At 45.0% G+C, this 15,790-nt stretch overlaps 1 protein-coding gene across 2 annotated transcripts in view; it reads right to left on the reverse strand.

The window, feature by feature from the left end:
* Nucleotides 1-15,790, reverse strand: part of LOC114662878 (N-acetyllactosaminide beta-1,3-N-acetylglucosaminyltransferase 3-like) — a 107,302-nt gene that overhangs the window by 11,780 nt on the left and 79,732 nt on the right. For both annotated transcript variants that reach the window (XM_028816589.2, XM_028816588.2), the window contains exon 3: nt 13,165-13,251. The gene's annotated coding sequence lies outside the window, so the exon portion shown is untranslated. The remainder of the gene's footprint in view (nt 1-13,164; nt 13,252-15,790) is intronic.

Raw genomic sequence — 15,790 nt, forward strand, 5'->3', positions numbered from 1 at the left:
CACGAACAACACAAAGTCAAACCAGTGGCACCCAAGGATTCTCGAAAGAGACACAGTACTGAAGGAGTCCAGTCATCATCTCAGGTTACTGGATAGTGTCCATGTCTCACAAACAGGAAGCACCAGGGGCCTCATGTATAACGCCGTGCATAGAACTCACACTATAACATGGCGTAAGCACAAAAGCGGGATTGTGCGTACTCACAGAAAAATCCAGATGCAGGAATCTGTGCGCACGCATACTTTCACATTCTTCCACTAGATAAATCCCGATTTGCGTGAAAAGTAACGCACGTGCACGCGCCTTCTGTCCCGCCCCAACTCCTCCCAGAATTACGCCTCTTTGAATATGCAAATCAATATAAATAGCCTTCTGTGAAAAGACAATGGGAAAAGCACAGGGGAAAATATAAGAATTTCAGCGAATACCAAGTGGAGGCAAAGGAAAAACGTACTATTTGTTGGTTTAAACAGTGGTATAATCAACAAAAGGAAGCTGATCGAGTGACAGAGTGTCGGAAAAACTCGAAAGATCAAATTCACAAAGTCGCACAGTGCCCGAAATAAAAAAGAAATCACATATTAAAGTCGCTGTGAAAAGGCAAGTCGTAGCCCACCGTCTGAGTGTCATATGAAAGCGTATTAGGGTACAAACAAAAAACACAGGCACACAGTGGGGAAAAAAGCACGAAATGTCAACTTTAATCTCGAAATTTCCACTTTAATCACGTAGTTTATTTTGCCATTAAAGTAGAACATCATAAACTTCATCTTAAAATCGTTTATTTTACTAGTTTCTCAAGTAGCATGTTAAATGCTTTTTTCTGTGTTCGATCTTTTATGTGCTCTATGTGTGTGAATCACTACGTGCTTCCATTCTTTCTCTTTCAGGACACAGAATGCATTACATTCGAGATATTACAGCTCTCTGAATAATTAAAATACTGAGATGTATACGTGATATCATTTTCATGATGATAGGAATGAAAGCATGTTATTAAACATGGGAACACGGTGGCGCAGTGATTGTTCATATCTCACGCAAGAGGCTTGCTGCGCCATGTGCGACCTTCGATGAAATAATTTATTACAGAAGTACTGTCTCTTTCAAACGTACTAACCTCCAATTCCTGTCCATACTTTTCTTTCTCCAATCGCCACACAATCAGCTCTGTAATAGACGTTAAGCCATTTGTAAGCTTAGAACGCCGATTCTTCAAAATTTTTAAGGAACATTGAAATATCTTCGTAGTACATGTTTAATTATTCTATTCGTCTATCCTTCCAGTGTCGCGTCAGCACCAGCAAAAATACTGCGCAAGGCAGGAGCTATCCTTGAAGTAGCTATACGCTGCGGCACCATGTCCTCACGTTTAATTATTAGCAATACAGATTATTTAAATGAAGTTAAAGTTTTATCTGTATACTATAAGCAACATATTTTGCTGCATTTCATCTTAAAAATGATAGTGTCATCATACGCGCTTTATAAAGTGGCGCAGGTTGTGCAATATTATAACTGTAGTGCAAGTTTACAGTGAGGTGATTGAGTGCGTTTATAGTTCTTGGGATGAAACTGTTTGTGAAACGCGAGGTCCGTACAGGAAAGGGTTTGACGCTTTTTGCCGTGGTTGAGGTAGTGTGTACTTGAAACTGTATACCGATCATTCTCTTTCCGATCATCTGCTGCTGTGATTCACACTCAGATACAGTGATATAAATACTCCGAGTGGTGCAGTGAGAGTAATATGGAAAAAGATGATCCGCAGTGGCAACCCTTAACGGGAACAGCAAAAAGAAGAACAAGATGCAGTGAGCGTAACAACGCTAAAGCAGTTCTGGTATTTGGAATACTATGGCTATTCCCTGGCCCATTATATTGCTACAGGTTAATTACAATCAGATGCATTACACTAATAAACAATATGCAGTTAATTTCAGTGTATTTATAAAGCCGCGTCAGGAATGTGGAGCTAAGAAAGAAAGGATGAGCACACAGGAACAGTAGTTTGACCATTCTGTGGACCATTATATTGATACAGGTTAATTACAATCAGATGCATTAAATTTATGAACGATATGCGGTTAATTTCAGTGTATTTGATAAAGCCGCCGCCGTGGATGTGGATCTAAGAAAGGGTAACCACACAGGAACAGTAGCACTGCTTTGACACTGGGTGCCGCCAGTCTGCAAAACCGGGCGGATAAATTGCGTACGCCAAGGAATGAGTTACCGTGGAAATGTGCGTGGCTTTACGCCAAGTTTAGGTTTTATACATCGCGATTTGAGCGTGGAAAGGTTCGTACGCAACATTTCTGTGCGTACGCACCGTTTATACATGAGGCCCCAGGACTCTAAAAAGACTTGGACCTTCGTCCTTTAGCAGTGGCATCAGGAGCACCACATACCCCTTTTCCAGCGACCCCATGATCCCCCATGCTCTCCCAACCCATCTACTGACTTCATAGGAAGCGTCACCAGAGTCACATGAATGTCACTGCGGAGGTAAGTAAATCCCTCAACGAGGTCGACACTCTCTCTGCAGACTGACACACTGCCAATGGCCATGCCCAAGAGCTCATTAAAGGCCTGACTCTGGGTTTTTATCAGGACACTCGCAAGATCCCTGCAACCTTCCCTACCCTCAGCGGGTTCACCACCTGTGCAATCTCAATGAGACTGGGGGGTTCACAGCTAATTGAAGGATTAGCCTCAAGAACCACAGACCCAGAGAGGTCCAGCATTCTAGCCGGAGGATCAGCTTTGAACAACTGCTCAAAGTAGCCAGCCCAGTGGGCCACAACTGCAGTGTCATCCGTAAGGATCGCTCCATCTGCGACTCTCCGAGAAAAAGATTTGAATGTGCGTAATGAAACAACTTGCACAATTACTTGTTTAATTAGAGCAGCGCCCAATTCTGTCTCAGAGGTCTGAAAGTTGAATTAGGAGTCGTAGTAGAATCTAAGATATTGACTTCCCGACAGTGTTCAGGAGCCATTAAGAAGGCAAACAGAATGTCAGATTATATAGCGCCTTGATTTGTGCAGTACAAGTCACAGGAGGTTCTGCTCAAGCTTTATAACACACTGGCGAGGCCTCATCTGGAGTCCTGTGTGCAGTTTTGGTCTCCAGGCTACAAAAAGGACATAGCAGCACTAGAAAAGGTCCAGAGAAGAGTGACTAGGATGAGTCCAGGGCTACAGGGGATGAATTATGAGGAAAGATGATAAGAGCTAAGACGTTTAACCATTTATTGTAAGTAAATGTAAAGAATTACACATAGGAAGTAAAAATGTGAGGGTCGAATACACAATGGGAGGTCTGAAAATCGAGAGTCCACCTCAAGAGAAGGATTTAGGAGTTGTAGTGGACTCTACGCTATCAACTGCCAGACAGTGTTCAGAGGCCATTAAGAGGGCTAACAGAATGTCAGGTTATATAGCGCCTTGATGTGTGGACTACAAGTCACAGGAGGTTCTGCTCAAGCTTTATAACACACTGGTGAGGCCTCATCTGGAGTCCTGTGTGCAGTTTTGGTCTCCGGGCTACAAAAAGGACATAGCAGCACTAGAAAAGATCCAGAGAGAAGCAACTAGGCTGATTCAGGGCTACAGGGGATGAGTTAGGAGGAAAGATTAAAAGAGCTGAGCCTTCACAGTGATGAAGAGGAGACATGACTGGTGTTTAACATTATGAAGGAAATTAGACCAGTGGATCGAGACGGTGACTTTAAAATGCGTTCATCAAGAACACGGGGACACAGTTGGAAACTTGTGAAGGAGAAATTTTGCACAAACATTAAAACGTTTTTCTTGACACAGAGAACCACAGACATGTGAATAAGTGACCAGGTAACGTGGTAGACAGGAGGTCCTTAGGTTACCTCCAAAATTCAACTTGATGTTATTTTGGAAGAATGAAGTTGACAGAACTGGCGAGATGTGTGTGGTTGAATGGCCTGTTCTCGTCTACATTGCTCAAATGTTCTATTAATTGCATCGTAAGGACAATCAAAGTTCGGTGCAAAAATTGAAGAAATGGTTGGTTGGGACATACCCAAATCATTGCCGTTGCAAAGCTACATTTTCCCTGTGGCCAAAACAATACCAACACTTTCATTTTTGGCTGGCAGTGCATGGCTTCTTCATGTGTAGATGAATCAATCATGAAATTAACAAGATTTGTTATGAATATGATTCCGTCTCTCTCAGATAGAGATCTTTTATAAGAATTCATTGCTGTCCAGCATTTCCAAAACATGCAGCCTTTCCTGGGATGTGTGTGCCGATCTCTGCCTGAACGCCACTGTCTGGCAGCTCCCAGAGAGTGAGGAGAGCTCACGAGTTCTCCTAAATCCTAGTGAGTAGTTTCAGAAATTAGGAAAATTGATTAAAAAAATAAATAAAATAAATAAATCGATAAGAACGGGACCACATTTGAGGCCCTCTGAGAATTTTGAGCCCGTTAGGGTACAGTTTTCCTACTCGGAGACTCTTGATAAATACAGTCGCAGATCCTGATATAATTGTTGCATTGACCTTTACTCGTGCCACACTGACCCGACTCGCTGCTTTAATCAGACACTGGAGTTTGACTTTGTCTTCGGCAGGCATGTTAAGCAAGAGAAAAAAAATGTTCTGCGGAACTGATAAGTAAAACATGTGAAGAATGTGCCAGTTCACACTATAGACGTTCACTTCACGTAAGAGCGACAGCCTTATCTGGAATTTGTTAGCTGTATCCAAAGCATTTTCACTGTATCTTAACTGTTTATTAGTCAACCAACAAACCATTATCCAACCTGCTATATCCTAACTACAGGGTCACGGGGTCTGCTGGAGCCAATCCCAGCCAACACAGGGCGCAAGGCAGGAAAAAAAACCCCGGGCAAGGCGCCAGCCAACCACAAGGCACACACACACACACCAAGCACACACTAGGGACAATTTATAATCTCCAATGCAACTAACCTGCATGTCTTTGGACTGTGAGAGGAAACCCACACAGACACGGGAAGAACATGCAGACTCCACGCAGAGAGGACCCGGGGAGCGAACCCGGGTCTCCTAATTGTGAGGCAGCCGCACCACCCACTGCGCCACTGTGCCACCCTGTTTATTAGTCTCCACCCCTAAATCAAAATACTAGTTCGCCATTGGCACGGTGGCGCAGTGGGTAGCACTGCTGCCTCGCAGTTAGGAGACCCGGGTTCGCTTCCCAGGTCCTCCCTGCGTGGAGTTTGCATGTTCTCCCCGTATCTGCGTGGGTTTCCTCCGGGCGCTCCGGTTTCCTCCCACAGTCCAAAGACATGCAGGTTAGGTGGACTGGTGATTCTAAATTGGCACTAGTGTGTGCTTGGTGTGTGTGTGGGTGTGTTTGTGTGTGTCCAGCGGTGGGTTGGCACCCTGCCCGGGATTGGTTCCTGCCTTGTGCCCGGTGTTGGCTGGGATTGGCTCCAGCAGACCCCCCCGTGACCCTGTGTTCAGATTCAGCGGGTTGGAAAATGGATGGATAGTTCGCCATTTGTTTCCATATGTCGGTCTTTTTCTTTATTTTCCCCTATAATCAATGACTACCTCGTTAGTTTTCATTGCATTTATTACAAGGAAGTTTTTTACAGCACTTTTTGGTAAAATGTTCTACATCTCTGTCGTGAACGTAGAGTCCCAAGCACCAAAGAGTTACAAAGCACTTCCAATAATGCCCACTAGAGGGGGAATATGGCAGTCAAACTCTTGCTAACAATAAGCATAATGCTAAATCTTTTTTAAATAAAAGATATATTCCAACCATAATAAACCTCTATAGAGCACAAAGGCAAAACAGAACGGCCTGCAACGACGATAATCCAAGTCAAAGTCCCAACACAGAATCATAAAAATATAAAATCTAACAAATGAGTGGAGACGGTATTATAGTGATATTTCCTTCTATATACCCTTTACTTATTTTCAACAACCCCGTTAGCGGGTTGGTCTACTGTCTCACCTTAAGATTAACACACACACACACAGATATACGCATATACACAGACCCTAACCACAAAAGTACCATCTTCTTCTTCTTTCGGCTGCTCCTGTTAGGGGTCACCACAGCAGATCATCTTCTTCCATATCTTTCTGTCCTCTGCATCTTGTTCTGTTACATCCATCACCTGCATGTCCTCTCCCACCACATCCATAAACCTCCTCTTAGACTTTCCTCTTCTCTGGCAGCTCTATCCTTAGCACCCTTCTCCCAATATACCCAGCATCTCTCCTCAGCACATGTCCAAACCAACGCAATCTGGCCTCTCTGACTTTGTCTCCCAACCGTCCAACTTGAGCTGATCCTCTAATGTCATCATTTCTAAGTACCATATCAAAGACACATACACATGCATGTTATTCTTTCGTACTTTAACCCGCACAAGTACCATATGAACAAACACATGCACAGTCTGCTTTCCCTCGTACTCTAGGAGACTTACTTATCATAGGCACGAACAACGTGCGACGTCTTAGATATCATATCTCAGACCTAAATGTTACCTTTGGTATCCAAGAAATATATTCAAACATACAGTACAAAGGCTCCACATCCCTGGCCATAGGTCATGTACCAACCAGTGAATGTTTCACTTTAACATACTGATCATTATTGGACAGAGCTCCTCAATCGGCAGCTCAGTTAACTTTGTAGTTTGGATCATATGCCACTTCCCGACTGCTTCAGGTGCTCTTAAAATATTACCTCAATCATTCCAGATATGAAGACAAAAGTATAGAAAGTTAAAAGCAACAGGGTGTTTTTATTAAAAAGCAGTAATACCAGTAGAGAAAACCATAAAAAAATGATAGCAAAGTCTGGAGATGAGGATAGATAGATAGAGTGAAAGGCACGATCGATCGACCGATAGATAGAGTGAAAGGCACGATCGACCGACCGATAGATAGAGATAGATAGATAGAAAGCACTATATGATAGACAGACAGACAGACATGAAAGGCACCATGTGATAGATAGACATTCTTTTAACACACAAGTCATCTGTGATGCCAAGAGGAGACTGACAAACGTTGTGGCTCGGTGGCCTGGGCCAACCCGTGATTCATTTATTTTGAGACAAAGTAGCTTTGCCAGACATGATGGTGAAATTTTAATTTATTGAGATGCACCTGTACAGCTAAAACATTGCATCTTTCACCTTCTTTTCATGTCAGAATGGAGATAACCTTGGACATCCGAAATATACATTAATTATGAACTACCCTACTGGGACACTTGGTCCCACTGCTCTACTTCCAAGCAGTTTTCCCTGCCCTTGAACCCGACATCTTAGATACTGGGTTTTTTAGAGTTGCATGGCTGATGCCTTACTTTAGAACATGGAGAACATGTAGGGCCGGCTGGGGCATTTTTGCTGCCTTAGGTGAGGCTGTAAGTCGGGGTCCCACCACTCACTTTGCTTCTCTGGTAGACCCCTACATAAAAAACTGGGAGACATGTGAAAGGAATCAAGACCGAGGAGAGTGAAATATAAAGGGTTTGGATACCAAACAGTGAATTTAGAAATTTGAGAAGGTCAAGGGGGACGGTCATCTGTTTTCAAGATGGTCTCAGAAAAAGAAGTGCCTGAGAGGAGCCAATCTTGTATATAAACGTCTGTGTGTGCGTCTCTGTCCCGCCCAGACGTGAGAGGTGGAGGTCGGGGTAAGGGCTCTGAATCCTAGGAAGCAGAAAACTAAATGTCTACACGTGGAAGTGTGTGAGTGTGCCTGTCTGTCCGGCCCAGAAGTGCAAGGCTACTACAGCATAAAGCTCAAAGAGCTGGCAAGGCGGCCCCAAGTTAACGAGTCGCAAGAAGAAAGCGACCCTGTTGTCAAAGTAAAACTGCCGAGAAAAGAAAATCTTTAACAAAAGAGACGAGCACATCGGCAAACGGGTTCCCTTTTACTTTTCCTCCTGCCACTAATATACAAGCGAGGCGAGCAAGTCGGCAAAATGAAACCTGCGAGAGGATGCCCAGAGTAGTTCCTTTCAATTACCTGACATCTCTAATTTTTTTTCCTGATGATTTCAATAGTTTCTAGGACCCCGGGCTTTTTATTGCATGGGTTTACACAGAAAATATGTAGGAATTGGGCTGTATTAGCAGGCTTTCGTTTATTCATTTAGAAGGGGGCTCTGCCCCTGCTCGCTTCGCTCGCCTACCCCCGGCATTTTGAACCCGTGCCTGCTCTGCTTCCGCAGTTTCAGGCTCGCGTTGTAGGCGCCTGCGTTGTTTTGAACCCGTGCTTGCCTTGCTTCCGTGGTTTGAGACGCGCGTTGTAGGTGTCCCTGTGTTAGTGGAGCTGTATAGTTTTGGAGACGTGATCGTGACTCCAGTAGTTCTCCGTTGTGTACCGTTATTAATATGAATAATTGCACTTACTGTTAATACGGAGCGATTTCTGTGGTTGTACTGTCAATAATGCATCACTGTAATGTGATTCACCTATGCTGTATAGTTTGAACGTGTGAGGATGACGTACGTTTAATACGGAGCGTTCGCCCATGTCACTCTGGGGCCCCCCACTGTTAATACGGAGCTCCTTCCGTACTATTATGCGGTGCATTGTGGACCACTGCGCACTCCGTAGTGTTTCCCGTTTCACTTTGTATCTCGGTCAGTCGAGCTCTTTCTTTTTGGAGCCGTGCCTGCCTGGTTTGCGGCATTTCAGACGCGCGTTGTAGGCGCCTGCGTTCATTAATTATATCCACGTGGGCTCGTTTTTGTATCACGGTCACTTGAGCTCTTTCATTTTGAACCCGTGCCTGCTTTGCCTCCGCAGTTTGAGACGCGCGTTGTAGGCGTCTACGTTCATTGTATCTGTCCATGCGGGCTCGTTGCTCTAGCCGTGTTAGTTGTTGAGCTGTTTGGATTTGGAGCCGAGACAGTTTTCGGTTTCAGATGCGTTTCCTTACTATCTCGGGTTTGATTTGTGAACCTTTGTGGACTCCGTAATCTGTCCTGTTTCACTCTGGGGCGGGGCGCTGACTCCTCTTGTTTTACTATGTCTCCTGCGTCCATTGGCATGTACCTGCTTCCATATCCGGTTTACCATTCTCTGTTAGTAATATGGATTTGCATTTAAAGACACTCTTAAGAAAAAACGTTAGCTGATTATGTGACAAAAGGGTCTCTTAACTCCATGAAACTCCTATAGCTCTCTGTTTATACCATTGGCCTGCCCAGAATTTTACAATGAAGGAAATAATTTGGCTAAAATACCTTACAAGTCCATAAACATATAAGGTTTCATTTAGGTATCTCAAATTGATGAACATAATATAAATGACAGGAGTTTGCATGTTCTCTCCGTGTCTGTGTGGGTTTTCTCTCACGGCCCAAAGACATGGAGTGTAGGTGAATTGGCCCTACTGTGTGTGTGTGTTAAAATGGCAGGTTCTTTGGCTTTCTATAGCACATCTGTAGATATCGACCAGCAACATCTGGGGTTAAGTTCTCCAGTCACCTGAAATGGTACAGCCTGTTCTCCCTGTGTTTTCCTTCTGGGACCTCCACCCCCAGGGGTTAAACTCAAAGACGCATCTTAACCAACAAACCCAAACTGGCTCAAGTGGGAACAGGAGTGAGCTCATTGATGGACTGGTGGCTGTGACAGTGCGGGTTCGCTCCACGCTCCCATCCGATTGCTGGGAGCTCTTGAACCCGACACCATCAGTAATCAGAGATGAGCCGACAAAGGAGGACAATTCTCCAATGAAGCCAGGGGATAGTGCAAAAATGCCAAAGTGCTTTTATTACACAAAAATCAAAAGGGTCCAAACAAAAAGTGCAATGCATCACAGTTTTGATAAATAATCCATAAAAACAGTGGAAAGTGGGGATAAAAACAATAAATAAATCCTTTAAAATCCGAGATTAAAAATGCAGTCTCACTCTTCACGATCTTAGCACACCTCCTTCCGTCATTCTCCCCAGCTCACCCATAACTCGCGTATCCAGCGGAGACCCAACAGCAATGAGCTCCTTTCGGCCGACCTCCATCTTGTCTGCCTTAAGGACATCACGGCCAGACCGCCCGAGGTCGGCTCTCCTCCCTTCTTCCTTCGCGCTCACGTAGTCGCTCCTCAGATCCCTCGGGAGGACACCTGCCTTGCTCATCCCACTCCAAGCGAACATTCAGTGGGGGCGAACGCCACAACCAAACGCTCCTTCGCGGGGCCCCAGCTCATTCTGTTCCTCCTTCCAGGTGGCCAGATCCTCCTGCTAAGACTGCTCTTTCCCGTCCTTTAACCTCCTTTTCCTCTGTCCATCCCGATTTCTCGATTCATTCCCCCTTTCCTGGTGCCAACCCGTGTATATATACATCCACCCGCGCCTCCATGGGCGCAGCGCCTTAATCACACGCCGCAGGAAGCCAATGAAGCAATTGAGAATGATCGCACCCACATGTGCAGGTGCGACTCACTCCAACTACCCCATTAACTCCCCGCGGCCGTGCAATCGTGCCCATGGAGAACGACACGGCTGTACGGATTTAAACCCTGGCCCTTTTTTTGACCTGCTATACCACAGTGGCATGTCCTACTTTGCACCCAGTACTTCTGGGATTTCATAGATTGGAATGATCTATATATATAATTCACTAAACTGATAGAACAGACAAGACAACCATGGGATACTAACAGAGCCACGCCCACCGACAACACAGAGCCACGCCCACCAACTCTAAGACCATGGGATAGGACGACAGCTCACAGAGCCACGCCCAGCAATTCTAAGAATTCACTAAGTCCATGGCAAGCAAGACGCATGCAAGACAGAGCAACACCCGCCAACTGACAGAGCCGAGTCCATCAACAATTCACTAAGCAGCAGACCATGGCACATACACGACAGAGCCACGCACGCAAACAATATGAGCGAGAGCGAAAGCATTTGCCAAGAATGCTTTCATTAATCAAGAACGAAAGTCGAGGTTTGAAGACGGTCACATACCGTCGTATTTCGGACCATAAACGATGCCAACTGGCGATCCGGCGGCGTCATTCCCTTGACCCACCAGGCAGCCAACCGGGTAACCAAAGTCTTTGGGTTCCGGGGGGAGTATGGTTGCAAAGCTAAAACTTAAAAGGAATTGATGGAAGGGCACCACCAGGTGTGGAGCCTTTCGCTTAAATTGACTCAACAAGAGAAACCTCACCCAGCTCGGACACGGAGAGGATTGACAGATTGATAGCTCTTTCTCGATTCTGTGGGTGGTGGTGCATGGCCGCTCTTAGTTGGTGGAGCGATTTGTCTGGTTAATTCTGAAAATGAAGAAGGACAAGTGGCTTTCAGCCACGTGAGATGCCCTTTGGATGTCCGGTACTGCACGCGCACTACACTGAATGGATCAACGTGTGTCTACCCGGCGCAGAGAGGCGTGGGTAAGCCGTTGAACCTCATTTGTGATGGAAACCGGGGCTTGCAATTGCTCCCCACGAACGAGGAATTCCCAGTAAGTGTGGCTCATACGCTCCCACTGATTACGTCCCTGCCCTTTGTACACACACCCCCCACAACCCCCCGCTACTACCATGGTCAGGTGACTTGGTGGATTATATATAGAAAAGCAGCCGGAACCACAAAGAACAATGAAAAGTCAACATGGCTCAGACGTGCATGTGGACCGTACACAGACGAACGCGACTCAGGTGAGGAGTTGGGGGCGGCACATGAGCAGGCGGTGCGTACTGAATGATGAATTTTTTCAAATGTTCATTTCTTTCCCTGTGCTTAAAAATCATTAAACAAGCATCGTGATTATGTGGCAGCTAGTATAGATATATTATGTAAGAGCTTGTGGATCCAGGGACTTTAATTGGAACCCAGTGCCCCATCTTTGAGTACACGGAACTTGCATGTTCTCTCTGTCTTTTTCTTCAAGGTCTTCCACACCCCAGGGGTTAATCTCTAAGACATATCTTAACCGACAAACCCAAACTGGCTCAAGTGGGAACAGGAGTGAGCTCTTTGATGGACTGGTGGCATATCCTACTTTGCACATAGTACTTCTGGGATTACCCAGATTTTTATATTATGTAAGACCTCATGGATCCAGGGTCTTTAGTTGGAATCCAGTGCCCCATCTTTGGGTGCATGGAGCATGCATGTTCTCTCTGTTCTTTCCAAACGAGCTTGGACTGAGTGGACTGCCCTCGTTTGTCCAATGTATGTTCTCAGTTCTTGTGTGTTTTTCTCCAGAGATTCTACCCCTCTAGATTTAAAGATATATCTTAATCAGAAAACCCAAACTGGGTCAAATGGGAACAGGAGTGAGCTCATGGATAGACTGGTGGCATATCCTACTTTGCACACAGTACTTCTGGGATTACCCAGATTGGACAGATTTTTATATATTATTATGTAAGACCCTGCGGTGGGTTGGCACCCTGCCCGGGATTGGTTCCTGCCCTGTGTTGGCTGGGATTGGCTCCAGCAGACCCCCGTGACCCTGTGTTCGGATTCAGCGGATTGGAAAATGGATGGATGGATGGATTATGTAAGACCTCATGGATCCAGGGACTTTAGTTGGAATCCAGTGCCCCATCTTTGGGTGCATGGAGCATGCATGTTCTCTCTGTTCTTTCCAAACGAGCTTGATGGACTGAGTGGACTGCCCTCGTTTGTCCAATGTATGTTCTCAGTTCTTGTGTGTTTTTCTCCAGAGAATCTGCCCCTCTAGATTTAAAGATATATCTTAATCAGAAAACCCAAACTGGGTCAAATGGGAACAGGAGTGAGCTTATGGATAGACTGGTGGCATGTCCTACTTTGCACCCAGTACTTCTGGGATTTCCTAGATTAGAATGATATAGATAATGTAAGACTTCATGTATCTCGCTGTCCACTCACCTGAAATGGTAGAGCCGGTCCCCGAGGGCAGGAACAAATGCCATCACACGCTTATACAGTGCCAGCTAACCCTAACACATGAATGCATGCACACACACACACAAACTCACCCAAAGTAATGCCACACGGGCACAAGGAGAACAACGGAAACTACAACACAGATGGTGGTCCAACTAGCATATAAACCAAACTCTCTCAAGCTGTTTGGACTCGAGCCTGGGGGGCAAAACCCATCAGATTTCAAAAAGCAAAATCAGTGCAGTAATCACAAACTCACCTCCAGAAGTCAAGCAATAACGTCAGCAGAACAGCTCGCCATCCTCAGCATCCCGTAGTCCCACTGTAATCTCTCAAGGTTTTAAGACTAAAAAAAAAAATATATATATACATCAGCATTAACTTTAAAAACAAAAAAGGCAGATGCAAGAAGGTTCATCAGGTCCAGATGTCTGCAGATGTTCCTCGATTTTTAACCTTTCCTTTGCCCCTTCACTTAGAAATAACCATTAGCAGTCATGTTTATCACCACTCCCTGGAACTTCCTGTTGCGTTTCCTTTTTCATGCAATTTTCGATTTTTCTTTTTTTCTTTCCCTTCCTCTCTCATGGGGCCCCATGAATCCTTTCACTTTTCTCAAACAGGTTTTTTTCAAAATCAGGGGAGTCTACTGTAGCCCTCCATATATTATAGTGAAACGTAAACAAATATAATAACAGGTATAGACGAGCTTACCACGTGTACCTAATCTGCTAAAGCGGATATCAATTCAAAACAAAACCTTCACACTTTTCCTCTCTGGGCTGCAGTCGAGACATTTCGGAAACAGTAGCTAGTGAGTTAAGTGTTATATTGGAAAGAGAAAAATCAAATTTGGCCGTAGCTCAACAATTAAGGGGGCAGACAGCGCTGGGCTGCATTTGCGTTAATCAGTTCCAAATCTCCTCTTTCTTCACGTCATTGCATTTCACCGGAGAACTTGTCACAGCACTCTGTACCTGCACTCAGCTATACAAAAATGGAAATGCGGGAGACATGCTCTGGTGCAGGGGCCACCGCCACTCCTCACAAACCCAAGACCTGGCCTCAAATCACAGGCCTCATCATCTGGGTGGGATTTGCATGTAAACTGTGTGTGTGTGTGTGTGTGTGTGTGTGTGTGTGTTCCTCCAGGGACCTCCGACCCCCCAGGGTACTTTCAAAGATGCATCTTAACCAGCAAACCCAAACTGGACCAAGCGGGAATAGGAGTCAACCCTTTCATGGACTTCATAGAGCAATTTCCTACTTTGCACCCAGTACTTCTAGGATATCCCAAATTTGAATGCAACTATTTTATTATATTAATGAAGACCTCGAGGATCCAGTGAAATTTAGTTGGAATCTGGTGGCACATCTTTGACTTTCTACCTGGGTTTTCTTCCAGGGACCTCCACTAGCCCTTTGATGCTTTGGTGTCATGTCCAGAGCCATTTCATACTTTGCACCCTGTACTTCTGGGATGTCCCAAATTGGATTGTTAACATTTTTTTATGCTAGTTAAGGCCTCAAGGATTCAAGGACATTAGTTGGAATCTGGTGGCACATCTCCGAGTGCATGGAACTTGCATGTTCTCCCTGCGTTTTCCTCCAGGGACCTCCGTTAGCTCTTTGATGATTTGGTGTCGGGTCCAGAGTCATTTTCTACTTTGCACCCCGTACTTCTGGGATGAGCCAAATTGGAATGTGAATATTGTATTATGGAAGTTAAGACCTCAATGATCCAGGGACTTCAGCTGGAATCTGGTGGCCAATAATTGAATGCAAGAAACTTGCATGTTCTTCTGGGGCTTTTGTGGGTTTTTTTATCCACGGACCACCATGCCCTCCAGGGTTATTTTCAAAGACGCATTTCAACCAGTAAACGCAAACTGTCCCTTTGATGGACTGGTGTCATGTCCAGAGCCATTTCCTACTTTGCACCATGTACTTCTGGGATGAGCCAGATTGGATTGTTAACATTTTATTATGCTAGTTAAGACCTCAAGGATCCAAGAGCATTAGCTGGAATCTGGTGGCACATCTCTGAGTGGATGGAACTTGCATGTTCTCCCTGTGTTTTCCTCAAGGGACCTCCAATAGCCCTTTGATGATTTGGAGTCAGGTCCAGAGCCATTTCCTACTTTGCACCCCGTACTTCTGGGATGAGCCAAATTGGAATGTGAATATTGTGTTATGGAAGTTAAGATCTCAATGATCCAGGGACTTTAGTTGGAATCTGGTGGCACATCTTTGAGTACATGGAACTTGCATGTTCTCCCTGTGTTTTTCTTCAAGGACTTCCACACCCCAGGGGTTAATCTCAAAGACATATCTTAACTTACAAACCCAAACTGGCTCAAGTGGGAACAGGAGTGAGCACTTTGATGGACTGGTGGCATGTCCTACTTTGCACCCAGTACTTCTAGGATTACCTAGATTGGAATGATATAGATATATTATGCAAGACCTTATTGATCTCACTGTCCAGTCACCTGAAATGATAGAACCAGCCCCGGAGGGCAGGAACAAATGCTGGGTGGGACACCAATCCATCACATGCTTATAAAGTGCCAGCTAACCTAACACATGAATGCACTTTAGTTGGAATCTGGTGCCCCATCTTTGTATGCATGGAACTTGCACGTTCTCTCTGTTATTTCTAAACAAGCTTGAAGCCCCTCGTTTGTCAAATGTATGTTCTCAGTTCTTGTGTGCTTTCTGATTCTGCCCGCCAAGAGTTAATCGTAAAGATGTATGTTAATCAGCAAACCCCAATTGTGCCAAGTGGGAACAGGAGTGAGCAAGCTATTTGAGGGACTGGTGGCATGTCCTGCTTTGCACTTAGTGATATTATAGGTGATATTACGTTAGATAAGACCTTGTGG

Source organism: Erpetoichthys calabaricus, chromosome 12 (genome assembly GCF_900747795.2).
Source record: "Erpetoichthys calabaricus chromosome 12, fErpCal1.3, whole genome shotgun sequence".
NCBI classification, from domain to species: domain Eukaryota; kingdom Metazoa; phylum Chordata; class Cladistia; order Polypteriformes; family Polypteridae; genus Erpetoichthys; species Erpetoichthys calabaricus.